This window comes from Cherax quadricarinatus, chromosome 1 (assembly GCF_038502225.1).
Source record: "Cherax quadricarinatus isolate ZL_2023a chromosome 1, ASM3850222v1, whole genome shotgun sequence".
Taxonomy (NCBI): Eukaryota; Metazoa; Arthropoda; class Malacostraca; order Decapoda; family Parastacidae; genus Cherax; species Cherax quadricarinatus.
In genome coordinates this window covers 76,896,128-76,918,967 of record NC_091292.1, presented here as the reverse complement: position 1 = coordinate 76,918,967, position 22,840 = coordinate 76,896,128, and the positions used below count along the sequence as shown (strand labels likewise).

Below are 22,840 nucleotides of genomic sequence, written 5' to 3'. Positions count from 1 at the left end.
CTACCCGTGGTTGCAGGGTTGTGACTGTCCTGCCCGTGGTTGCAGTGTTGTGACTGTCCTGCCCGTGGTTGCAGGGTTGTGACTGTCCTACCCGTGGTTGCAGGGTTGTGACTGTCCTACCCGTGGTTGCAGGGTTGTGACTGTCCTACCCGTGGTTGCAGGGTTGTGACTGTTCTACCCGTGGTTGCAGGGTTGTGACTGTTCTACCCGTGGTTGCAGGGTTGTGACTGTTCTACCCGTGGTTGCAGGGTTGTGACTGTTCTACCCGTGGTTGCAGGGTTGTGACTGTTCTACCCGTGGTTGCAGTGTTGTGACTGTTCTACCCGTGGTTGCAGGGTTGTGACTGTTCTACCCGTGGTTGCAGTGTTGTGACTGTTCTACCCGTGGTTGCAGGGTTGTGACTGTCCTACCCGTGGTTGCAGGGTTGTGACTGTTCTACCCGTGGTTGCAGGGTTGTGACTGTTCTACCCGTGGTTGCAGGGTTGTGACTGTTCTACCCGTGGTTGCAGTGTTGTCACTGTCCTACCCGTGGTTGCAGGGTTGTGACTGTTCTACCCGTGATTGCAGGGTTATGACTGTTCTACCCGTGGTTGCAGGGTTGTGACTGTCCTGCCCGTGGTTGCAGTGTTGTGACTGTCCTGCCCGTGGTTGCAGGGTTGTGACTGTCCTACCCGTGGTTGCAGGGTTGTGACTGTTCTACCCGTGGTTGCAGGGTTGTGACTGTCCTGCCCGTGGTTGCAGGGTTGTGACTGTTCTACCCGTGGTTGCAGGGTTGTGACTGTTCTACCCGTGGTTGCAGGGTTGTGACTGTCCTACCCGTGGTTGCAGTGTTGTGACTGTCCTACCCGTGGTTGCAGGGTTGTGACTGTTCTACCCGTGATTGCAAGGTTGTGACTGTTCTACCCGTGGTTGCAGGGTTGTGACTGTTCTACCCGTGGTTGCAGGGTTGTGACTGTTCTACCCGTGGTTGCAGTGTTGTGACTGTTCTACCCGTGGTTGCAGGGTTGTGACTGTCCTACCCGTGGTTGCAGGGTTGTGACTGTTCTACCCGTGGTTGCAGGGTTGTGACTGTTCTACCCGTGGTTGCAGGGTTGTGACTGTTCTACCCGTGGTTGCAGTGTTGTCACTGTCCTACCCGTGGTTGCAGGGTTGTGACTGTTCTACCCGTGATTGCAGGGTTATGACTGTTCTACCCGTGGTTGCAGGGTTGTGACTGTTCTACCCGTGGTTGCAGGGTTGTGACTGTCCTACCCGTGGTTGCAGGGTTGTGACTGTTCTACCCGTGGTTGCAGGGTTGTGACTGTTCTACCCGTGGTTGCAGGGTTGTGACTGTCCTACCTGTGGTTGCAGTGTTGTGACTGTCCTACCCGTGGTTGCAGTGTTGTGACTGTTCTACCCGTGGTTGCAGGGTTGTGACTGTTCTACCCGTGGTTGCAGGGTTGTGACTGTTCTACCCGTGGTTGCAGGGTTGTGACTGTTCTACTCGTGGTTGCAGGGTTGTGACTGTTCTACCCGTGGTTGCAGGGTTGTGACTGTTCTACCCGTGGTTGCAGGGTTGTGACTGTCCTACCCGTGGTTGCAGGGTTGTGACTGTTCTACCCGTGGTTGCAGGGTTGTGACTGTCCTAACCGTGGTTGCAGAGTTGTGACTGTTCTACCCGTGGTTGCAGGGTTGTGACTGTTCTACCCGTGGTTGCAGGGTTGTGACTGTTCTACCCGTGGTTGCAGGGTTGTGACTGTTCTACCCGTGGTTGCAGGGTTGTGACTGTTCTACCCGTGGTTGCAGGGTTGTGACTGTCCTACCCGTGGTTGCAGGGTTGTGACTGTTCTACCCGTGGTTGCAGGGTTGTGACTGTTCTACCCGTGGTTGCAGGGTTGTGACTGTTCTACCCGTGGTTGCAGGGTTGTGACTGTCCTACCCGTGGTTGCAGGGTTGTGACTGTTCTACCCGTGGTTGCAGGGTTGTGACTGTTCTACCCGTGGTTGCAGGGTTGTGACTGTTCTACCCGTGGTTGCAGGGTTGTGACTGTTCTACCCGTGGTTGCAGGGTTGTGACTGTTCTACCCGTGGTTGCAGGGTTGTGACTGTCCTATCCGTGGTTGCAGGGTTGTGACTGTCCTACCCGTGGTTGCAGGGTTGTGACTGTCCTACCTGTAGTTGCAGGGTTGTGACTGTTCTCCCCGTGGTTGCAGGGTTGTGACTGTCCTACCCGTGGTTGCAGGGTTGTGACTGTCCTACCCGTGGTTGCAGGGTTGTGACTGTCCTACCTGTGGTTGCAGGGTTGTGACTGTCCTACCCGTGGTTGCAGGGTTGTGACTGTCCTACCCGTGGTTGCAGGGTTGTGACTGTCCTACCCGTGGTTGCAGGGTTGTGACTGTCCTACCTGTGGTTGCAGGGTTGTGACTGTCCTACCCGTGGTTGCAGGGTTGTGACTGTCCTACCCGTGGTTGCAGGGTTGTGACTGTCCTACCCGTGGTTGCAGGGTTGTGACTGTCCTACCCGTGGTTGCAGGGTTGTGACTGTCCTACCCGTGTTTGCAGGGTTGTGACTGTCCTACCCGTGGTTGCAGGGTTGTGACTGTCCTACCTGTGGTTGCAGGGTTGTGACTGTCCTACCTGTGCTTGCAGGGTTGTGACTGTCCTACCCGTGGTTGCAGGGTTGTGACTGTCCTACCCGTGGTTGCAGGGTTGTGACTGTCCTACCCGTGGTTGCAGGGTTGTGACTGTCCTACCCGTGGTTGCAGGGTTGTGACTGTCCTACCTGTGGTTGCAGGGTTGTGACTGTCCTACCCGTGGTTGCAGGGCTGTGACTGTCCTACCCGTGGTTGCAGGGTTGTGACTGTCCTACCCGTGGTTGCAGGGATGTGACTGTCCTACCCGTGGTTGCAGGGTTGTGACTGTCCTACCTGTGGTTGCAGGGTTGTGACTGTCCTACCCGTGGTTGCAGGGTTGTGACTGTCCTACCCGTGGTTGCAGGGTTGTGACTGTCCTACCCGTGGTTGCAGGGTTGTGACTGTCCTACCCGTGGTTGCAGGGTTGTGACTGTCCTACCCGTGGTTGCAGGGTTGTGACTGTCCTACCCGTGGGTGAAGGGTTGTGACTGTCCTACCCGTGGTTGCAGGGTTGTGACTGTCCTACCCGTGGTTGCAGGGTTGTGACTGTCCTACCCGTGGTTGCAGGGTTGTGACTGTCCTACCCGTGGTTGCAGGGTTGTGACTGTCCTACCCGTGGTTGCAGGGTTGTGACTGTCCTACCCGTGGTTGCAGGGTTGTGACTGTCCTACCCGTGGTTGAAGGGTTGTGACTGTCCTACCCGTGGTTGCAGGGTTGTGACTGTCCTACCCGTGGTTGCAGGGTTGTGACTGTCCTACCCGTGGTTGCAGGATTGTGACTGTCCTACCCGTAGTTGCAGGGTTGTGACTGCCCTACCTGTGGTTGCAGGGTTGTGACTGTCCTACCCGTGGTTGCAGGGTTGTGACTGTCCTACCCGTGGTTGCGGGGTTGTGACTGTCCTACCCGTGGTTGCAGGGTTGTGACTGTCCTACCCGTGGTTGCAGGATTGTGACTGTCCTACCCGTGGTTGCAGGGTTGTGACTGTCCTACCCGTGGTTGAAGTGTTGTGACTGTCCTACCCGTGGTTGCAGTGTTGTGACTGTCCTACCCGTGGTTGCAGTGTTGTGACTGTCCTACCCGTGGTTGCAGGGTTGTGACTGTCCTACCCGTGGTCGCAGAGTTGTGACTGTCCTACCCGTGGTTGCAGGGTTGTGACTGTCCTACCCGTGGTTGCAGGGTTGTGACTGTCCTACCCGTGGTTGCAGTGTTGTGACTGTTCTACCTGTGGTTGCAGTGTTGTGACTGTCCTACCCGTGGTTGCAGGGTTGTGACTGTCCTACCCGTGGTTGCAGTGTTGTGACTGTCCTACCCGTGGTTGCAGGGTTGTGACTGTCCTACCCGTGGTTGCAGGGTTGTGACTGTCCTACCCGTGGTTGCAGTGTTGTGACTGTTCTACCTGTGGTTGCAGTGTTGTGACTGCCCTACCCGTGGTTGCAGGATTGTGACAGTCCTACCCGTGGTTGCAGTGTTGTGACTGTCCTACCCGTGGTTGCAGGGTTGTGACTGTTCTACCCGTGGTTGCAGGGTTGTGACTGTTCTACCTGTGGTTGCAGGGTTGTGACTGTCCTACCTGTGGTTGCAGGGTTGTGACTGTCCTACCCGTGGATGCAGGATTGTGACTGTCCTACCCGTGGTTGCAGGGTTGTGACTGTTCTACCTGTTTTTGCAGGGTTGTGACTGTCCTACCCGTGGTTGCAGGGTTGTGACTGTTCTACCTGTGGTTGCAGGGTTGTGACTGTCCTACCCGTGGTTGCAGGGTTGTGACTGTTCTACCTGTGGTTGCAGGGTTGTGACTGTCCTACCCGTGGCTGCAGGGTTGTGACTGTTCTACCTGTGGTTACAGGGTTGTGACTGTCCTACCCGTGGTTGCAGGGTTGTGACTGTCCTACCCGTGGTTGCAGTGTTGTGACTGTCCTACCCGTGGTTGCAGGGTTGTGACTGTCCTACCCGTGGTTGCAGGGTTGTGACTGTCCTACCTGTGGTTGCAGGGTTGTGACTGTCCTACCCGTAGTTGCAGGGTTGTGACTGTCCTACCTATCGTTGCAGGGTTGTGACTGTCCTACCCGTGGTTGCAGGGTTGTGACTGTCCTACCCGTAGTTGCAGGGTTGTGACTGTCCTACCTGTGGTTGCAGGGTTGTGACTGTCCTACCCGTGGTTGCAGGGTTGTGACTGTCCTACTCGTAGTTGCAGGGTTGTGACTGTCCTACCTGTGGTTGCAGGGTTGTGACTGTCCTACCCGTGGTTGCAGTGTTGTGACTGTCCTACCCGTGGTTGCAGGATTGTGACTGTAATACTCGTGGTTGCAGTGTTGTGACTGTCCTACACGTGGTTGCAGGATTGTGACTGTCCTACCTGTGGTTGCAGGGTTGTGACTGTCCTACCCGTAGTTGCAGGGTTGTGACTGTTCTACCTGAGGTTGCAGGGTTGTGACTGTCCTACCCGTGGTTGCAGGGTTGTGACTGTTCTACCTGTGGTTGCAGGGTTGTGACTGTCCTACCTGTGGTTGCAGGGTTGTGACTGTCCTACCCGTGGATGCAGGATTGTGACTGTCCTACCCGTGGTTGCAGGGTTGTGACTGTTCTACCTGTGGTTGCAGGGTTGTGACTGTCCTACCCGTGGTTGCAGGGTTGTGACTGTTCTACCTGTAGTTGCAGGGTTGTGACTGTCCTACCCGTGGTTGCAGGGTTGTGACTGTCCTGCCTGTGGTTGCAGGGTTGTGACTGTCCTACCCGTGGTTGCAGGGTTGTGACTGTCCTACCTGTGGTTGCAGGACTGTGACTGTCCTACCCGTGGTTGCAGGGTTGTGACTGCCCTACCCGTGGTTGCAGGGTTGTGACTGTCCTACCTATGGTTGCAGGGTTGTGACTGTCCTACCCGTGGTTGCAGGGTTGTGACTGTTCTACCTGTGGTTGCAGGGTTGTGACTGTCCTACCTGTGGTTGCAGGGTTGCGACTGTCCTACCCATGGTTGCAGTGTTGTGACCGTCCTACCCGTGGTTGCAGGATTGTGACTGTCCTACCCGTGGTTGCAGTGTTGTGACTGCTCTACCTGTGGTTGCAGGGTTGTGACTGTCCTACCCGTGGTTGCTGGATTGTGACTGTCCTACCCGTGGTTGCAGGATTGTGACTGTCCTACCCGTGGTTGCAGGGTTGTGACTGTCCTACCCGTGGTTGCAGGGTTGTGACTGTTCGACCTGTGGTTGCAGGGTTGTGACTGTCCTACCCGTGGTTGCAGGGTTGTGACTGTTCTACCTGTGGTTGCAGGGTTGTGACTGTCCTACCCGTGGTTGCAGGGTTGTGACTGTCCTACTGTCATGTGGGGTTCGAAACGTGGATTGGGTAAAAATACTCACGTAGGCTGGTAGTACGTATATTATAACGACGGAAGTATGGGAAGCGCCACAGCCGGCCTGCCTCTCTGCTCTCTATCGTAAGACTAACTGACCCACAGTGCCTATGTGAGGGGGTGTTTGAAGTCCTGCTATGGTCAGCAGCAATATGAATACAGTCAGTGATTCACGCAGAGACGGTTGGTAGTGAGTCATCTACTGGTACACTGGTTACTGGTAACTGGATACTAGGAACTGGTACTACTACTGAGAGCTCGGCGACGCTGACGTATGTCGTCCCGACATACAACTGATACAAACTAGAGATGGCAGGTATACGGCTTAGGCTGATTCTATACAATGTCAAAGTACACAACAATTGAACATTATAACATACATAAGTAGAATATTGGAATGGAAGCTTACGTAACTGAAACTGTAATGCAATACAAGGTATAATATAGCACAACTCATCGAATGAAACTCAACGTTGAGATTACACAATAGAAGTGATAAAAAAATTTGATCGATCGATCTGTATTCATGTGATCTACGGATTCTGAGGAAGGAATATATACAAAGAAAGAAGTGTTTAACAGAAAGGCAGATTCGGTGCACTCAAATCTAGACTGTTAACTCTCAGAATTTGGAGAGAACGTGAACACAAAAAAAAAAAAAATCTTGAATACTGATAAGCTGATACTGTAATTATTCATCTATACAGGTTATTTACATTTAACCCCAACTCTGCTAGGGTGAGATTGACATATGCAGAATGGGTGTCATCTCTGGGAGGATCAAACTCTGTTGCACTGGCTAACTCATGCTGTATTTGAGGCAAATCTGAATTGGTAGTTACAAATGATACTTTAGGATTTCTCAATACCTGTCGTGTACGTAGGGAATAACGACATTCAGGTTGATCGTCTGACTGAGTATCAGAGGAAGAGAGTACAGGATCAGGAGGACTGTCAGAGTCTGTCACATTAGTCTGGGTTGGAACATCATTATCATCACATACTAACTTCATATGATCTAAATGCGATTCTTTATACTGACCAGTACTAATTTCTCTAACCTTATACTTATTACCAGTGATATGTTCAACTACTCGATAAGGACCAACAAACTTTTGATCAAGCTTTGGCATTGCAGACGTTTTGTTAAAATTAGTCAGCATAACTCTCGAACCTACTTTGATTTTGGATGGCTTTGCTCGAGTGTTTGCGACTCTTGTAAATTCTGCTGTTGATTTATGAAGTGTTTCACGGATTCTTCTAAAAACACTTTGAGCTAAGCTGGTACGAGTTGCTATGAAATCATCAGGGTTGTAATTTGGTTTCGGATTAGAATATAACAACTCATAAGGCAAACGTTTATCTACACCGTACAATGCATAATGTGGAGTGTCACCTATGGAAACATTGTAAGCAGAATTTATAGCACACTGCACATCAGGTATAACTTCATCCCAAGTTTCACTGTTGGGATTGATAGTGGCTCTCAAGACATCAAGTACTTTCTTATTGGTTCGTTCCGCTAACCCATTGCTGGCAGGATGATGAGGAACAATGGTGGATTTAGAGATCTTGTACAAGGTACACAAATTTTCAAGAATCTCATTACAGAATTCACCTCCATTATCTGTTACTAGGGACTTAGGGGTGGTATGCCTGCAGATAATGCGTTCTTTAAATGCTTTAGCTACTGTCTCGGCAGTCTTATCTGCAATAGGAACTAACTCACAATATCTGGTGAAATGGTCTACCATAACACACAGATGTTTGTTGCCTTGGAGGGAACATTGGAAATTAGTTAACAAATCTAGTGCAACTCTTTCCCACGGTTCGCTAGTAGTTGGATACACTTGGATTGGATTAGGGCCATTAGCATTACCTTTATGTTGCATGCAGACACTACATTTCTTAACATACTCAGAAATATCAGTTGCCATACGAGGCCAAAAGTATTTCAATCTGGCTTGTTTTACTGAACGATCCATACCAGGGTGTGCAACACCTGGTACATCGTGAACTAGCTGTAAAGCTACATTCACTAGTGACTGTGGAATTACTAACTGGTATACTCTTCTGCTAGGAGTACCCAACTCGGCTGTTCGATACAGTAATTCTTGGTTCATGACAAAGTCACTGATGGGTGCTGGTGGCTTCACAGTCAGAATAAGATCTTCCTGGAGCAGGAATCGAATCACACCAGACCACATGGGATCTGTTCGTTGAGCATTCTTTACATCTTCGGCAGTAAATGGAGGGTCTGCAGTTACTATACTAACATGCCGCGATAAGGCATCTGCGACTACATTTTACTTGCCAGGTAAGTGTTCAAAGGTGGGATTGAACTCTTGGATAGTCAAGGTCCATCTGGCTAACCTTCCAGTAGGTTGTTTGTTCTGGAATAAAGGTATCAGTGGAGCATGGTCTGTCAAGACATGTACAGAGTACTGATAAATAATGTCTCGGAAGTGCTTTAAAGACCATACTATTGTTTAAGCTTCTTGCTCAGTTACTGTATAATTACGTTCAGCCTTCGTAAGGACTAGGCTAGCAAATGCAACTGCATTGTACTTGCCATCGGTCTTCTGAGCTAGTACAGCACCTATGCCAATTGAACTAGCATCAGTTGTCAGATAGAAGGGCTTAGAAAAATCTGGAAATTTCAAAATTGGAGCAGATGTTAGCTTTTCTTTTAGAGTTTGGAATGCTCTTTCTTGACGGAAGGTCCAAACAAAAGGAGCATCTTTCTTAAGCAACTCAGTTAGAGGAGCAGCTATGGAAGAAAAATTGGCAATGAAAGATCTATAAAAACCTGCTAAGCCCACAAAGGATCTTACGGCATCAGCAGTTTTGGGAGTTGGAAAATTTAGTACTGCAGTTACTTTACTTTGGTCAGTCGTAACCCCTCTAGGAGTGACTACGTGACCAAGAAACTTAATTTCTGATCTGAAAAATTGACATTTAGACAGTTTGATCTTTAAATTGGCTTCTTCAAGCTTACCAAATACTACATCAAGTCTTTTCAAGTGTGTATCCACGTCTTTAGACATGACGATTACGTCATCTAAGTACACCATAAGTGCATTACCTATGAGACCTCTAAAGATATTAGTCATGAGCCTTGAGAACGTGATAGGGGAGGATCATAATCCAAACGCCATACGGAGGAAGTGATAATGACCTGTAGGAGTAGAGAATGCAGTTAGCTCTTGGCTGTCCTCATGAAGAGGGACTTGCCAAAACCCTTGTAACAAATCCAGGGTTGAAAAGACTTTGTTATCTCCGATGTTACGTAAAAGATCACCCAGTACAGGAAGTGGGAAGTGATCTGGAATAGTTTTCGCATTTAACTAACTAAAGTCAATCACTGGGCGCCAAGTACCATCCTTCTTAGGTACTAGGATCAAGGGTGCATTCCAAGGTGAATTACTAGGTGCAATAACTCCATCATCAACCATTTGATTGATCAATTCTTCTGCGACAGCAACTTATGAATGAGGCATTCTGTACGCAGGTATGTAGATAGGTCTAGTACCAGGTTCAAGTGGAATACGATGGTTTCTTTTTCTGTCTCATAAACACGCTAAGATAACAGGGATATCTTGCTACTCCTACTTACACTTTGGTCACACTTCACAGACACGCACATGCATATATATATATATACATACATCTAGGTTTTTCTCCTTTTTCTAAATAGCTCTTGTTCTTTTTTATTTCTTCTATTGTCCATGGGGAAGTGGAAAAGAATCTTTCCTCCGTAAGCCATGCGTGTCGTATGAGGCGACTAAAATGCCGGGAGCAATGGGCTAGTAACCCCTTCTCCTGTATACAATTACTAAAAAAGAGAAGAAGAAAAACTTTATAAAACTGGGTTGCTTAAATGTGCGTGGATGTAGTGCGGATGACAAGAAACAGATGATTGCTGATGTTATGAATGAAAAGAAGTTGGATGTCCTGGCCCTAAGCGAAACAAAGCTGAAGGGGGTAGGAGAGTTTCAGTGGGGGGAAATAAATGGGATTAAATCTGGAGTATCTGAGAGAGTTAGAGCAAAGGAAGGGGTAGCAGTTATGTTAAATGATCAGTTATGGAAGGAGAAAAGAGAATATGAATGTGTAAATTCAAGAATTATGTGGATTAAAGTAAAGGTTGGATGCGAGAAGTGGGTCATAATAAGCGTGTATGCACCTGGAGAAGAGAGGAATGCAGAGGAGAGAGAGAGATTTTGGGAGATGTTAAGTGAATGTATAGGAGCCTTTGAACCAAGTGAGAGAGTAATTGTGGTAGGGGACTTGAATGCTAAAGTAGGAGAAACTTTTAGAGAGGGTGTGGTAGGTAAGTTTGGGGTGCCAGGTGTAAATGATAATGGGAGCCCTTTGATTGAACTTTGTATAGAAAGGGGTTTAGTTATAGGTAATACATATTTTAAGAAAAAGAGGATAAATAAGTATACACGATATGATGTAGGGCGAAATGACAGTAGTTTGTTGGATTATGTATTGGTAGATAAAAGACTGTTGAGTAGACTTCAGGATGTACATGTTTATAGAGGGGCCACAGATATATCAGATCACTTTCTAGTTGTAGCTACACTGAGAGTAAAAGGTAGATGGGATACAAGGAGAATAGAAGCATCAGGGAAGAGAGAGGTGAAGGTTTATAAACTAAAAGAGGAGGCAGTTAGGGTAAGATATAAACAGCTATTGGAGGATAGATGGGCTAATGAGAGCATAGGCAATGGGGTCGAAGAGGTATGGGGTAGGTTTAAAAATGTAGTGTTAGAGTGTTCAGCAGAAGTTTGTGGTTACAGGAAAGTGGGTGCAGGAGGGAAGAGGAGCGATTGGTGGAATGATGATGTAAAGAGAGTAGTAAGGGAGAAAAAGTTAGCATATGAGAAGTTTTTACAAAGTAGAAGTGATGCAAGGAGGGAAGAGTATATGGAGAAAAAGAGAGAAGTTAAGAGAGTGGTGAAGCAATGTAAAAAGAGAGCAAATGAGAGAGTGGGTGAGATGTTATCAACAAATTTTGTTGAAAATAAGAAAAAGTTTTGGAGTGAGATTAACAAGTTAAGAAAGCCTAGAGAACAAATGGATTTGTCAGTTAAAAATAGGAGAGGAGAGTTATTAAATGGAGAGTTAGAGGTATTGGGAAGATGGAAGGAATATTTTGAGGAATTGTTAAATGTTGATGAAGATAGGGAAGCTGTGATTTCGTGTATAGGGCAAGGAGGAATAACATCTTGTAGGAGTGAGGAAGAGCCAGTTGTGAGTGTGGGGGAAGTTCGTGAGGCAGTAGGTAAAATGAAAGGGGGTAAGGCAGCTGGGATTGATGGGATAAAGATAGAAATGTTAAAAGCAGGTGGGGATATAGTTTTGGAGTGGTTGGTGCAATTATTTAATAAATGTATGGAAGAGGGTAAGGTACCTAGGGATTGGCAGAGAGCATGCATAGTTCCTTTGTATAAAGGCAAAGGGGATAAAAGAGAGTGCAAAAATTATAGGGGGATAAGTCTGTTGAGTGTACCTGGTAAAGTGTATGGTAGAGTTATAATTGAAAGAATTAAGAGTAAGACGGAGAATAGGATAACAGATGAACAAGGAGGCTTTAGGAAAGGTAGGGGGTGTGTGGACCAGGTGTTTACAGTGAAACATATAAGTGAACAGTATTTAGATAAGGCTAAAGAGGTCTTTGTGGCATTTATGGATTTGGAAAAGGCGTATGACAGGGTGGATAGGGGGGCAATGTGGCAGATGTTGCAAGTGTATGGTGTAGGAGGTAGGTTACTGAAAGCAGTGAAGAGTTTTTACGAGGATAGTGAGGCCCAAGTTAGAGTATGTAGGAAAGAGGGAAATTTTTTCCCAGTAAAAGTAGGCCTTAGACAAGGATGTGTGATGTCACCGTGGTTGTTTAATATATTTATAGATGGGGTTGTAAGAGAAGTAAATGCGAGGGTCTTGGCAAGAGGCGTGGAGTTAAAAGATAAAGAATCACACACAAAGTGGGAGTTGTCACAGCTGCTCTTTGCTGATGACACTGTGCTCTTGGGAGATTCTGAAGAGAAGTTGCAGAGATTGGTGGATGAATTTGGTAGGGTGTGCAAAAGAAGAAAATTAAAGGTGAATACAGGAAAGAGTAAGGTTATGAGGATAACAAAAAGATTAGGTGATGAAAGATTGAATATCAGATTGGAGGGAGAGAGTATGGAGGAGGTGAACGTATTCAGATATTTGGGAGTGGACGTGTCAGCGGATGGGTCTATGAAAGATGAGGTGAATCATAGAATTGATGAGGGAAAAAGAGTGAGTGGTGCACTTAGGAGTCTGTGGAGACAAAGAACTTTGTCCTTGGAGGCAAAGAGAGGAATGTATGAGAGTATAGTTTTACCAACGCTCTTATATGGGTGTGAAGCGTGGGTGATGAATGTTGCAGCGAGGAGAAGGCTGGAGGCAGTGGAGATGTCATGTCTGAGGGCAATGTGTGGTGTGAATATAATGCAGAGAATTCGTAGTTTGGAAGTTAGGAGGAGGTGCGGGATTACCAAAACTGTTGTCCAGAGGGCTGAGGAAGGGTTGTTGAGGTGGTTCGGACATGTAGAGAGAATGGAGCGAAACAGAATGACTTCAAGAGTGTATCAGTCTGTAGTGGAAGGAAGGCGGGGTAGGGGTCGGCCTAGGAAGGGTTGGAGGGAGGGGGTAAAGGAGGTTTTGTGTGCGAGGGGCTTGGACTTCCAGCAGGCATGCGTGAGCGTGTTTGATAGGAGTGAATGGAGACAAATGGTTTTTAATACTTGACGTGCTGTTGGAGTGTGAGCAAAGTAACATTTATGAAGGGATTCAGGGAAACCGGCAGGCCGGACTTGAGTCCTGGAGATGGGAAGTACAGTGCCTGCACTCTGAAGGAGGGGTGTTAATGTTGCAGTTTAAAAACTGTAGTGTAAAGCACCCTTCTGGCAAGACAGTGATGGAGTGAATGATGGTGAAAGTTTTTCTTTTTCGGGCCACCCTGCCTTGGTGGGAATCGGCCGGTGTGATAATAAAAAAAAAAAAAATAAGTTCGTTATACCCATCTTCTCACCTGGTAAGGCAATGGCTGTACGACGTTTGTTCAACAGAGTCAACAAACGCTTGACTTCATCTGGGAAGTCAGTGGGAGCTAAGTCTTTCTCCTCAACTGGTGGAACAGATTGATCCAGTGAAGTGGATGAGGTCTCCCCGGGTTGCAGGGTTGTGACTGTCCTACCTGTGGTTGCAGGGTTGTGAGTGTCCTACCTGTGGTTGCAGAGTTGTGACTGTCCTACCTGTGGTTGCAGGGTTGTGAGTGTCCTACCTGTGGTTGCAGGGTTGTGACTGTCCTACCCGTGGTTGCAGGGTTGTGACTGTCCTACCCGTGGTTGCAGGGTTGTGACTGTCCTACCCGTGGTTGCAAGGTTGTGACTGTTCTACCTGTGGTTGCAGGGTTGTCACTGTCCTACCCGTGGTTGCAGGATTGTGATTGTTCTACCTGTGGTTGCAGGGTTGTGACTGTCCTACCCGTGATTGCAGGGTTGCGATTGTTCTACCTGTGGTTGCAGGGTTGTGACTGTCCTACCCGTGGTTGCAGGGTTGTGACTGATCTACCTGTGGTTGCACGGTTGTGACTGTCCTACCCGTAGTTGCAGGGTTGTGACTGTCCTACCTGTGGGTGCAAGGTTGTGACTCTCCTACCTGTGGTTGCAGGGTTGTGACTATCCTACCCGTAGTTGCAGGGTTGTGACTGTCCTACCCGTGGTTGCAGGGTTGTGACTGTCCTACCTGTGGTTGCAGGGTTGTGACTGTCCTACCCGTAGTTGCAGGGTTGTGACTGTCCTACCTGTGGTTGCAGGGCTGTGACTGTCCTACTGTGGTTGTAGAGTTGAGACTGTCCTACCTGTAGTTGCAGGGTTGTGACTGTCCTACCTGTGGTTGCAGGGTTGTGACTGTCCTACCTGTGGTTGCAGGGTTGTGACTGTCCTACCTGTGGTTGCAGGGTTGTGACTGTTCTACCTGCGGTTCCAGGGTTGTGAATGTCATACTTGTGGTTGCAGGGTTGTGACTGTCCTACCTGTGGTTGAAGGGTTGTGACTGTCCTGCCTGTGGCTGCCAGGTTGTGACTGTCCTGCCTGTGGTTGCAAGGTTGTGACTGTACTGCCTGCGGTTCCAGGGTTGTGACTGTCCTGCCTGTGGTTGCAGAGTTGTGACTGTCCTACCTGTGGTTGCAGGGTTGTGACTGTCCTGTCCGTGGTTGCAGGGTTGTGACTGTTCTACCTGTGGTTGCAGGGTTGTGACTGTACTACCTGTGGTTGCAGGGTTGTGACTGTTCTACCTGTGGTTGCAGGGTTGTGACTGTACTACCCGTAGTTGCAGGGTTGTGACTGTCCTACCTTTGGTTGCAGGGTTGTGACTGTTCCACCTGTGGTTGCAGGGTTGTGACTGTCCTACCTGTGGTTGCAGGGTTGTGACTGTCCTGCCCGTGGTTGCAGGGTTGTGACTGTCCTACCTGTGGTTGCAGGGTTGTGACTTTACTACCTGTGGTTGCAGGGTTGTGACTGTCCTACCTGTGGTCGCAGGGTTGTGACTGTACTACCTGTGGTTGCAGGGTTGTGACTATGTCCTACCTGTGGTTGCAGGGTTTTGACTATATCCTACCTGTGGTTGCAGGGTTGTGACTACGTCCTACCTGTGGATGCAGGGTTGTGACTGAATCCTACCTGTGGTTGCAGGGTTGTGACTATGTCCTACCTGTGGTTGCAGGGTTGTGACTATGTCCTACTTGTGGTTGTAGGGTTGTGACTATGTCCTACATGTGGTTGCTGGGTTGTGACCATGTCCTACCTGTGGTTGCAGGGTTGTGACTGTGTCCTATCTGTGGTTGCAGGGTTGTGACTGTGTCCTACATGTGGTTGCAGTGTCTTAACTGTGTCCTACCTGTGGTTGCATGGTTGTGACTGTGCCCTACCTGTGGATGCAGGGTTGTGACTGTGTCCTACCTGAGGTTGCAGGGTTGTGATTGTGTCGTACCTGTGGTTGCAGGGTTGTGACTGTGTCCTACCTGTGGTTGCAGGGTTGTGATTGTGTCGTACCTGTGGTTGCAGGATTGTGACTATGTCCTACCTGTGGTTGTAGGGTTGTGACTATGTCCTACCTGTGGTTGTAGGGTTGTGACTTTCCTACCTGTGGTTGCAGGGTTGTGACTGTTCTACTTGTGGTTGCAGGGTTGTGACTGTCCTACCTGTGGTTGCAGGGTTTTGACTGTCCTACCTATGGTTGCAGGGGTGTGACTGTCCTACCCGTAGTTGCAGGGTTTTGACTGTCCTACCTGTGGTTGCAGGGTTGTGACTGTCCTACCAGTAGTTACAGGGTTGTGACTGTCCTACCCGTGGTTGCAGGGTTGTGACTGTCCTACCTGTGGTTGCAGGGTTGTGACTGTCCTACCCGTGGTTGCAGGGTTGTGACTGTCCTACCTGTGGTTGCAGGGTTGTGACTGTTCTACCTATCGTTGCAGGGGTGTGACTGTCCTACCAGTAGTTACAGGGTTGTGACTGTCCTACCCGTGGTTGCAGGGTTGTGACTGTCCTACCTGTGGTTGCAGGGTTGTGACTGTCCTACCTGTGGTTGCAGGGTTGTGACTGTTCTACCTATGGTTGCAGGGGTGTGACTGTCCTACCCGTAGTTGCAGGGTTTTGACTGTCCTACCTGTGGTTGCAGGGTTGTGACTATCCTACCTGTGGTTGCAGGGTTGTGACTGTTCCACCTGTGGTTTGAGGGTTGTGACTCCTACCTGTGGTTGCAGGGTTGTGACTGTCCTGCCCGTGATTGCAGGGTTGTGACTGTCCTACCTGTGGTTGCAGGGTTGTGACTTTACTACCTGTGGTTGCAGGGTTGTGACTGTCCTACCTGTGGTCGCAGGGTTGTGACTGTACTACCTGTGGTTGCAGGGTTGTGACTATGTCCTACCTGTGGTTGCAGGGTTGTGACTATATCCTACCTGTGGTTGCAGGGTTGTGACTACGTCCTACCTGTGGATGCAGGGTTGTGACTGAATCCTACCTGTTGTTGCAGGGTTGTGACTATGTCCTACTTGTGGTTGTAGGGTTGTGACTATGTCCTACATGTGGTTGCTGGGTTGTGATCACGTCCTACCTGTGGTTGCAGGGTTGTGACTGTGTCCTATCTGTGGTTGCAGGGTTGTTACTGTGTCCTACATGTGGTTGCAGTGTTTTGACTGTGTCCTACCTGTGGTTGCAGGGTTGTGACTGTGCCCTACCTGAGGTTGCAAGATTGTGATTGTGTCGTACCTGTGGTTGCAGGGTTGTGACTGTGTCCTACCTGTGGTTGCAGGGTTGTGATTGTGTCGTACCTGTGGTTGCAGGGTTGTGACTGTGTCCTATCTGTGGTTGCAGGGTTGTTACTGTGTCCTACATGTGGTTGCAGTGTTTTGACTGTGTCCTACCTGTGGTTGCAGGGTTGTGACTGTGTCCTACCTGAGGTTGCAAGATTGTGATTTTGTCGTACCTGTGGTTGCAGGGTTGTGACTGTGTCCTACCTGTGGTTGCAGGGTTGTGATTGTGTCGTACCTGTGGTTGCAGGGTTGTGACTATGTCCTACCTGTGGTTGTAGGGTTGTGACTATGTCCTACCTGTGGTTGTAGGGTTGTGACTTTCCTACATGTGGTTGCAGGGTTTTGACTGTCCTACCTGTGGTTGCCGGGTTGTGACTGTTCTACCTATGGTTGCAGGGTTGTGACTGTTCTACCTGTGGTTGCCGGGTTGTGACTGTTCTACCTATGGTTGCAGGGTTGTGACTGTTCTACTTGTGGTTGCAGGGTTGTGACTGTCCTACCTGTGGTTGCCGGGTTGTGACTGTTCTACCTATGGTTGCAGGGTTGTGACTGTTCTACCTATGGTTGCAGGGGTGTGACTGTTCTACCTGTGGTTGCAGGGTTGTGACTACTACCTGTGGTTGCAGGGTTGTGACTGTCCTGCCTGTGGTTGCAGGGTTGTGACTGTCCTGCCTGTGGTTGCAGGGTTGTGACTGTCCTGCCTGTGGTTGCAGGGTTGTGACTGTCCTACCTGTGGTTGCAGGGTTGTGACTGTCCTGCCCGTGGTTGCAGGGTTGTGACTGTCCTACCTGTGGCTGCAGGGTTGTGACTTCCCTACCTGTGGTTGCAGGGTTGTGACTGTCCTACCTGAGGTTGCAGGGTGGTGACTGTCCTGCCCGTGGTTGCAGGGTTGTGACTGTCCTACCTGTGGCTGCAGGGTTGTGACTTCCCTACCTGTGGTTGCAGGGTTGTGACTGTCCTACCTGTGGTTGCAGGGTTGTGACTTCCCTACCTGTGGTTGCAGGGTTGTGACTTCCCTACCTGTGGTTGCAGGGTTGTGACTTCCCTACCTGTGGTTGCAGGGTGGTGACTGTCCTACCTGTGGTTGCAGGGTTGTGACTGTCCTACCTGTGGTTGCAGGGTGGTGACTGTCCTACCTGTGGCTGCAGGGTTGTGACTGTCCTACCTGTGGCTGCAGGGTTGTGACTGTCCTACCTGTGGCTGCAGGGTTGTGACTTCCCTACCTGTGGTTGCAGGGTGGTGACTGTCCTACCTGTGGCTGCAGGGTTGTGACTTCCCTACCTGTGGTTGCAGGGTTGTGACTGTCCTACCTGTGGCTGCAGGGTTGTGACTGTCCTACCTGTAGTTCCAGGGTTGTGACTGTTCTACCTGTGGTTGCAGGGTTGTGACTATGTCCTACCTATGGTTGCAGGGTTGTGACTATGTCCTACCTGTGGTTGCAGGGTTGTGACTATGTCCTACCTGTGGTTGCAGGGTTGTGACTGTCCTACCTGTGGTTGCAGGGTTGTGACTATGTCCTACCTGTGGTTGCAGGGTTGTGACTGTCCTACCTGTGGTTGCAGGGTTGTGACTATGTCCTACCTGTGGTTGCAGGGTTGTGACTGTCCTACCTGTGGTTGCAGGGTTGTGACTATGTCCTACCTGGGTTTCTGAAGACTGAGTTACTGAAGACTGGGTTACTGAAGACTAGGTTACTGAAGACTGGGTTACTGAAGACTGGGTTACTGAAGACTGGCTTACTGTAGACTGGGTTACTGAAGATTGGGTTACTGAAGACTGGGTTAATGAAGACTGGGTTACTGAAGACTGGGTTACTGAAGACTGAGTTACTGAAGACTGGGTTACTGAAGACTGGGTTACTGAAGAATGAATTACTGTAGACTGGGTTACTGAAGTCTGAGTTACTGAAGACTGGGTTACTGAAGACTGGGTTACTGAAGACTGGGTTACTGAAGACTGGGTTACTGAAGACTGGGTTACTGAAGACTGGGTTACTGAAGACTGAGTTACTGAAGACTGGGTTACTGAAGACTGGGTTACTGAAGACTGGGTTACTGAAGACTGGGTTACTGAAGACTGGGTTACTGAAGACTGGGTAACTGAAGACTGGGTTACTGAAGAATGAGTTACTGTAGACTGGGTTACTGAAGTCTGGGTTACTGAAGACTGGGTTACTGAAGACTGAGTTACTGAAGACTGGGTTACTGAAGACTGGGTTACTGAAGACTGAGTTACTGAAGACTGGGTTACTGAAGAATGAGTTACTGTAGACTGGGTTACTGAAGTCTGGGTTACTGAAGACTGGGTTACTGAAGACTGGGTTACTGAAGACTGGGTTACTGAAGACTGGGTTACTGAAGACTGGGTTACTGAAGACTGGGTTACTGTAGACTGGGTTACTGAAGACTGGGTTACTGAAGACTGGGTTACTGAAGACTGAGTTACTGAAGACTGGGTTACTGAAGAATGAGTTACTGTAGACTGGGTTACTGAAGTCTGGGTTACTGAAGACTGGGTTACTGAAGACTGGGTTACTGTCAAGTTTATTCAATAGATACTGAAGACTGGGTTACTGTAGACTGGGTTACTGAAGACTGGGTTACTGAACACTGGGTTACTGAAGACTGAGTTACTGAAGACTGGGTTACTGAAGAATGAGTTACTGCAGACTGGGTTACTGAAGTCTGGGTTACTGAAGACTGGGTTACTGAAGACTGGGTTACTGAAGACTGGGTTACTGAAGACTGGGTTACTGAAGACTGAGTTACTGAAGACTGGGTTACTGAAGACTGAGTGAAGACTGGGTTACTGAAGACTGGGTTACTGAAGACTGAGTTACTGAAGACTGGGTTACTGAAGACTGGGTTACTGAAGACGAGTTACTGAAGACTGAGTTACTGAAGACTGGGTTACTGAAGACTGGGTTACTGAAGACTGGGTTACTGAAGACTGGGTTACTGAAGACTGGGTTACTGAAGACTGAGTTACTGAAGACTGGGTTACTGAAGACTGAGTTACTTAAGACTGAGTTACTGAAGACTGGGTTACTGAAGACTGGGTTACTGAAGACTGAGTTACTGAATACTGGGTTACTGAAGACTGGGTTACTGAAGAATGAGTTACTGAAGACTGGGTTACTGAAGACTGAGTTACTTAAGACTGAGTTACTGAAGACTGGGTTACTGAAGACTGGGTTACTGAAGAATGAGTTACTGTAGACTGGGTTACTGAAGACTGGGTTACTGAAGACTGGGTTACTTAAGACTGAGTTACTTAAGACTGAGTTACTGAAGACTGGGTTACTGAAGACTGGGTTACTGAAGACTGAGTTACTGAAGACTGGGTTACTGAAGACTGGGTTACTGAAGAATGAGTTACTTAAGACTGAGTTACTGAAGACTGGGTTATTGAAGACTGGGTTACTGAAGAATGAGTTACTGAAGACTGGGTTACTGAAGACTGAGTTACTTAAGACTGAGTTACTGAAGACTGAGTTACTGAAGACTGGGTTACTGAAGAATGAGTTACTGTAGACTGGGTTACTGAAGACTGAGTTACTTAAGACTGGGTTACTGAAGACTGGGTTACTGAAGAATGAGTTACTGAAGACTGGGTTACTGAAGACTGGGTTACTGAAGACTGAGTTACTTAAGACTGGGTTACTGAAGACTGGGTTACTGAAGACTGAGTTACTGAAGACTGGGTTACTGAAGACTGGGTTACTGAAGAATGAGTTACTGAAGACTGGGTTACTGAAGACTGAGTTACTGAAGAATGAGTTACTGTAGACTGGGTTACTGAAGACTGGGTTACTGAAGACTGGGTTACTGAAGACTGGGTTACTGAAGAATGAGTTACTGTAGACTGGGTTACTGAAGACTGGGTCACTGAAGACTGGGTTACTGAACACTGGGTTACTGAACACTGGGTTACTGAAGACTGGGTTACTGAAGACTGGGTTACTGAAGAATGAGTTACTGTAGACTGGGTTACTGAAGACTGGGTTACTGAAGACTGGGTTACTGTAGACTGGGTTACTGAAGACTGGGTTACTGAAGACTGGGTTACTGAAGAATGAGTTACTGTAGACTGGGTTACTGAAGTCTGGGTTACTGTCAAGTTTATTCAATAGATACTGAAGACTGGGTTACTGAAGACTGGGTTACTGTCAAGTTTATTCAATAGATACTGAAGACTGGGTTACTGAAGACTGGGTTACTGAAGACTGGGTTACTGAAGACTGGGTTACTGAAGACTGGGTTACTGAAGACTGGATTACTGAAGACTGGGTTACTGAAGACTGGGTTACTGAAGAATGAGTTACTGTAGACTGGGTTACTGAAGTCTGGGTTACTGAAGACTGGGTTACTGAAGACTGAGTTACTGAAGACTGGGTTACTGAAGACTGGGTTACTGAAGACTGAGTTACTGAAGTCTGGGTTACTGAGGAATGAGTTACTGTAGACTGGGTTACTGAAGTCTGGGTTACTGAAGACTGGGTTACTGAAGACTGGGTTACTGTCAAGTTTATTCAATAGATACTGAAGACTGGGTTACTGTAGACTGGGTTACTGAAGACTGGGTTACTGAACACTGGGTTACTGAAGACTGAGTTACTGAACACTGGGTTACTGAAGAATGAGTTACTGCAGACTGGGTTACTGAAGTCTGGGTTACTGAAGACTGGGTTACTGAAGACTGGGTTACTGAAGACTGGGTTACTGAAGACTGGGTTACTGAAGACTGGGTTACTGAAGACTGGGTTACTGAAGACTGGGTTACTGAAGACTGGGTTACTGAAGACTGGGTTACTGAAGACTGGGTTACTGTAGACTGGGTTACTGAAGACTGGGTTACTGAAGACTGGGTTACTGAAGACTGGGTTACTGAAGACTGAGTTACTGAAGACTGGGTTACTGAAGAATGAGTTACTGTAGACTGGGTTACTGAAGTCTGGGTTACTGAAGACTGGGTTACTGAAGACTGGGTTACTGTCAAGTTTATTCAATAGATACTGAAGACTGGGTTACTGTAGACTGGGTTACTGAAGACTGGGTTACTGAACACTGGGTTACTGAAGACTGAGTTACTGAAGACTGGGTTACTGAAGAATGAGTTACTGCAGACTGGGTTACTGAAGTCTGGGTTACTGAAGACTGGGTTACTGAAGACTGGGTTACTGAAGACTGGGTTACTGAAGACTGGGTTACTGAAGACTGAGTTACTGAAGACTGGGTTACTGAAGACTGAGTTAGTGAAGACTGGGTTACTGAAGACTGGGTTACTGAAGACTGAGTTACTGAAGACTGGGTTACTGAAGACTGGGTTACTGAAGACTGAGTTACTGAAGACTGAGTTACTGAAGACTGGGTTACTGAAGACTGGGTTACTGAAGACTGGGTTACTGAAGACTGGGTTACTGAAGACTGGGTTACTGAAGACTGAGTTACTGAAGACTGGGTTACTGAAGACTGAGTTACTTAAGACTGAGTTACTGAAGACTGGGTTACTGAAGACTGGGTTACTGAAGACTGAGTTACTGAAGACTGGGTTACTGAAGACTGGGTTACTGAAGAATGAGTTACTGAAGACTGGGTTACTGAAGACTGAGTTACTTAAGACTGAGTTACTGAAGACTGGGTTACTGAAGACTGGGTTACTGAAGAATGAGTTACTGTAGACTGGGTTACTGAAGACTGGGTTACTGAAGACTGGGTTACTTAAGACTGAGTTACTTAAGACTGAGTTACTGAAGACTGGGTTACTGAAGACTGGGTTACTGAAGAATGAGTTACTGAAGACTGGGTTACTGAAGACTGGGTTACTGAAGAATGAGTTACTTAAGACTGAGTTACTGAAGACTGGGTTACTGAAGACTGGGTTACTGAAGAATGAGTTACTGAAGACTGGGTTACTGAAGACTGAGTTACTTAAGACTGAGTTACTGAAGACTGAGTTACTGAAGACTGGGTTACTGAAGAATGAGTTACTGTAGACTGGGTTACTGAAGACTGAGTTACTTAAGACTGGGTTACTGAAGACTGGGTTACTGAAGAATGAGTTACTGAAGACTGGGTTACTGAAGACTGGGTTACTGAAGACTGAGTTACTTAAGACTGGGTTACTGAAGACTGGGTTACTGAAGACTGAGTTACTGTAGACTGGGTTACTGAAGACTGGGTTACTGAAGAATGAGCTACTGAAGACTGGGTTACTGAAGACTGAGTTACTTAAGACTGGGTTACTGAAGACTGGGTTACTGAAGAATGAGTTACTGTAGACTGGGTTACTGAAGACTCTGTTACTGAAGACTGGGTTACTGAAGACTGGGTTACTGAAGACTGGGTTACTGAAGACTGGGTTACTGAAGACTGGGTTACTGAAGAATGAGTTACTGTAGACTGGGTTACTGAAGACTGGGTTACTGAAGACTGGGTTACTGTAGACTGGGTTACTGAAGACTGGGTTACTGAAGACTGGGTTACTGAAGAATGAGTTACTGTAGACTGGGTTACTGAAGTCTGGGTTAC

The 22,840-nt window shown here is 48.1% G+C and overlaps 1 protein-coding gene across 1 annotated transcript in view; it reads right to left on the bottom strand.

Annotated features, from left to right (window-relative positions):
- FER (tyrosine-protein kinase Fer) overlaps positions 1-22,840 on the bottom strand; it is a 605,512-nt gene that overhangs the window by 496,198 nt on the left and 86,474 nt on the right. The window lies entirely within an intron of this gene.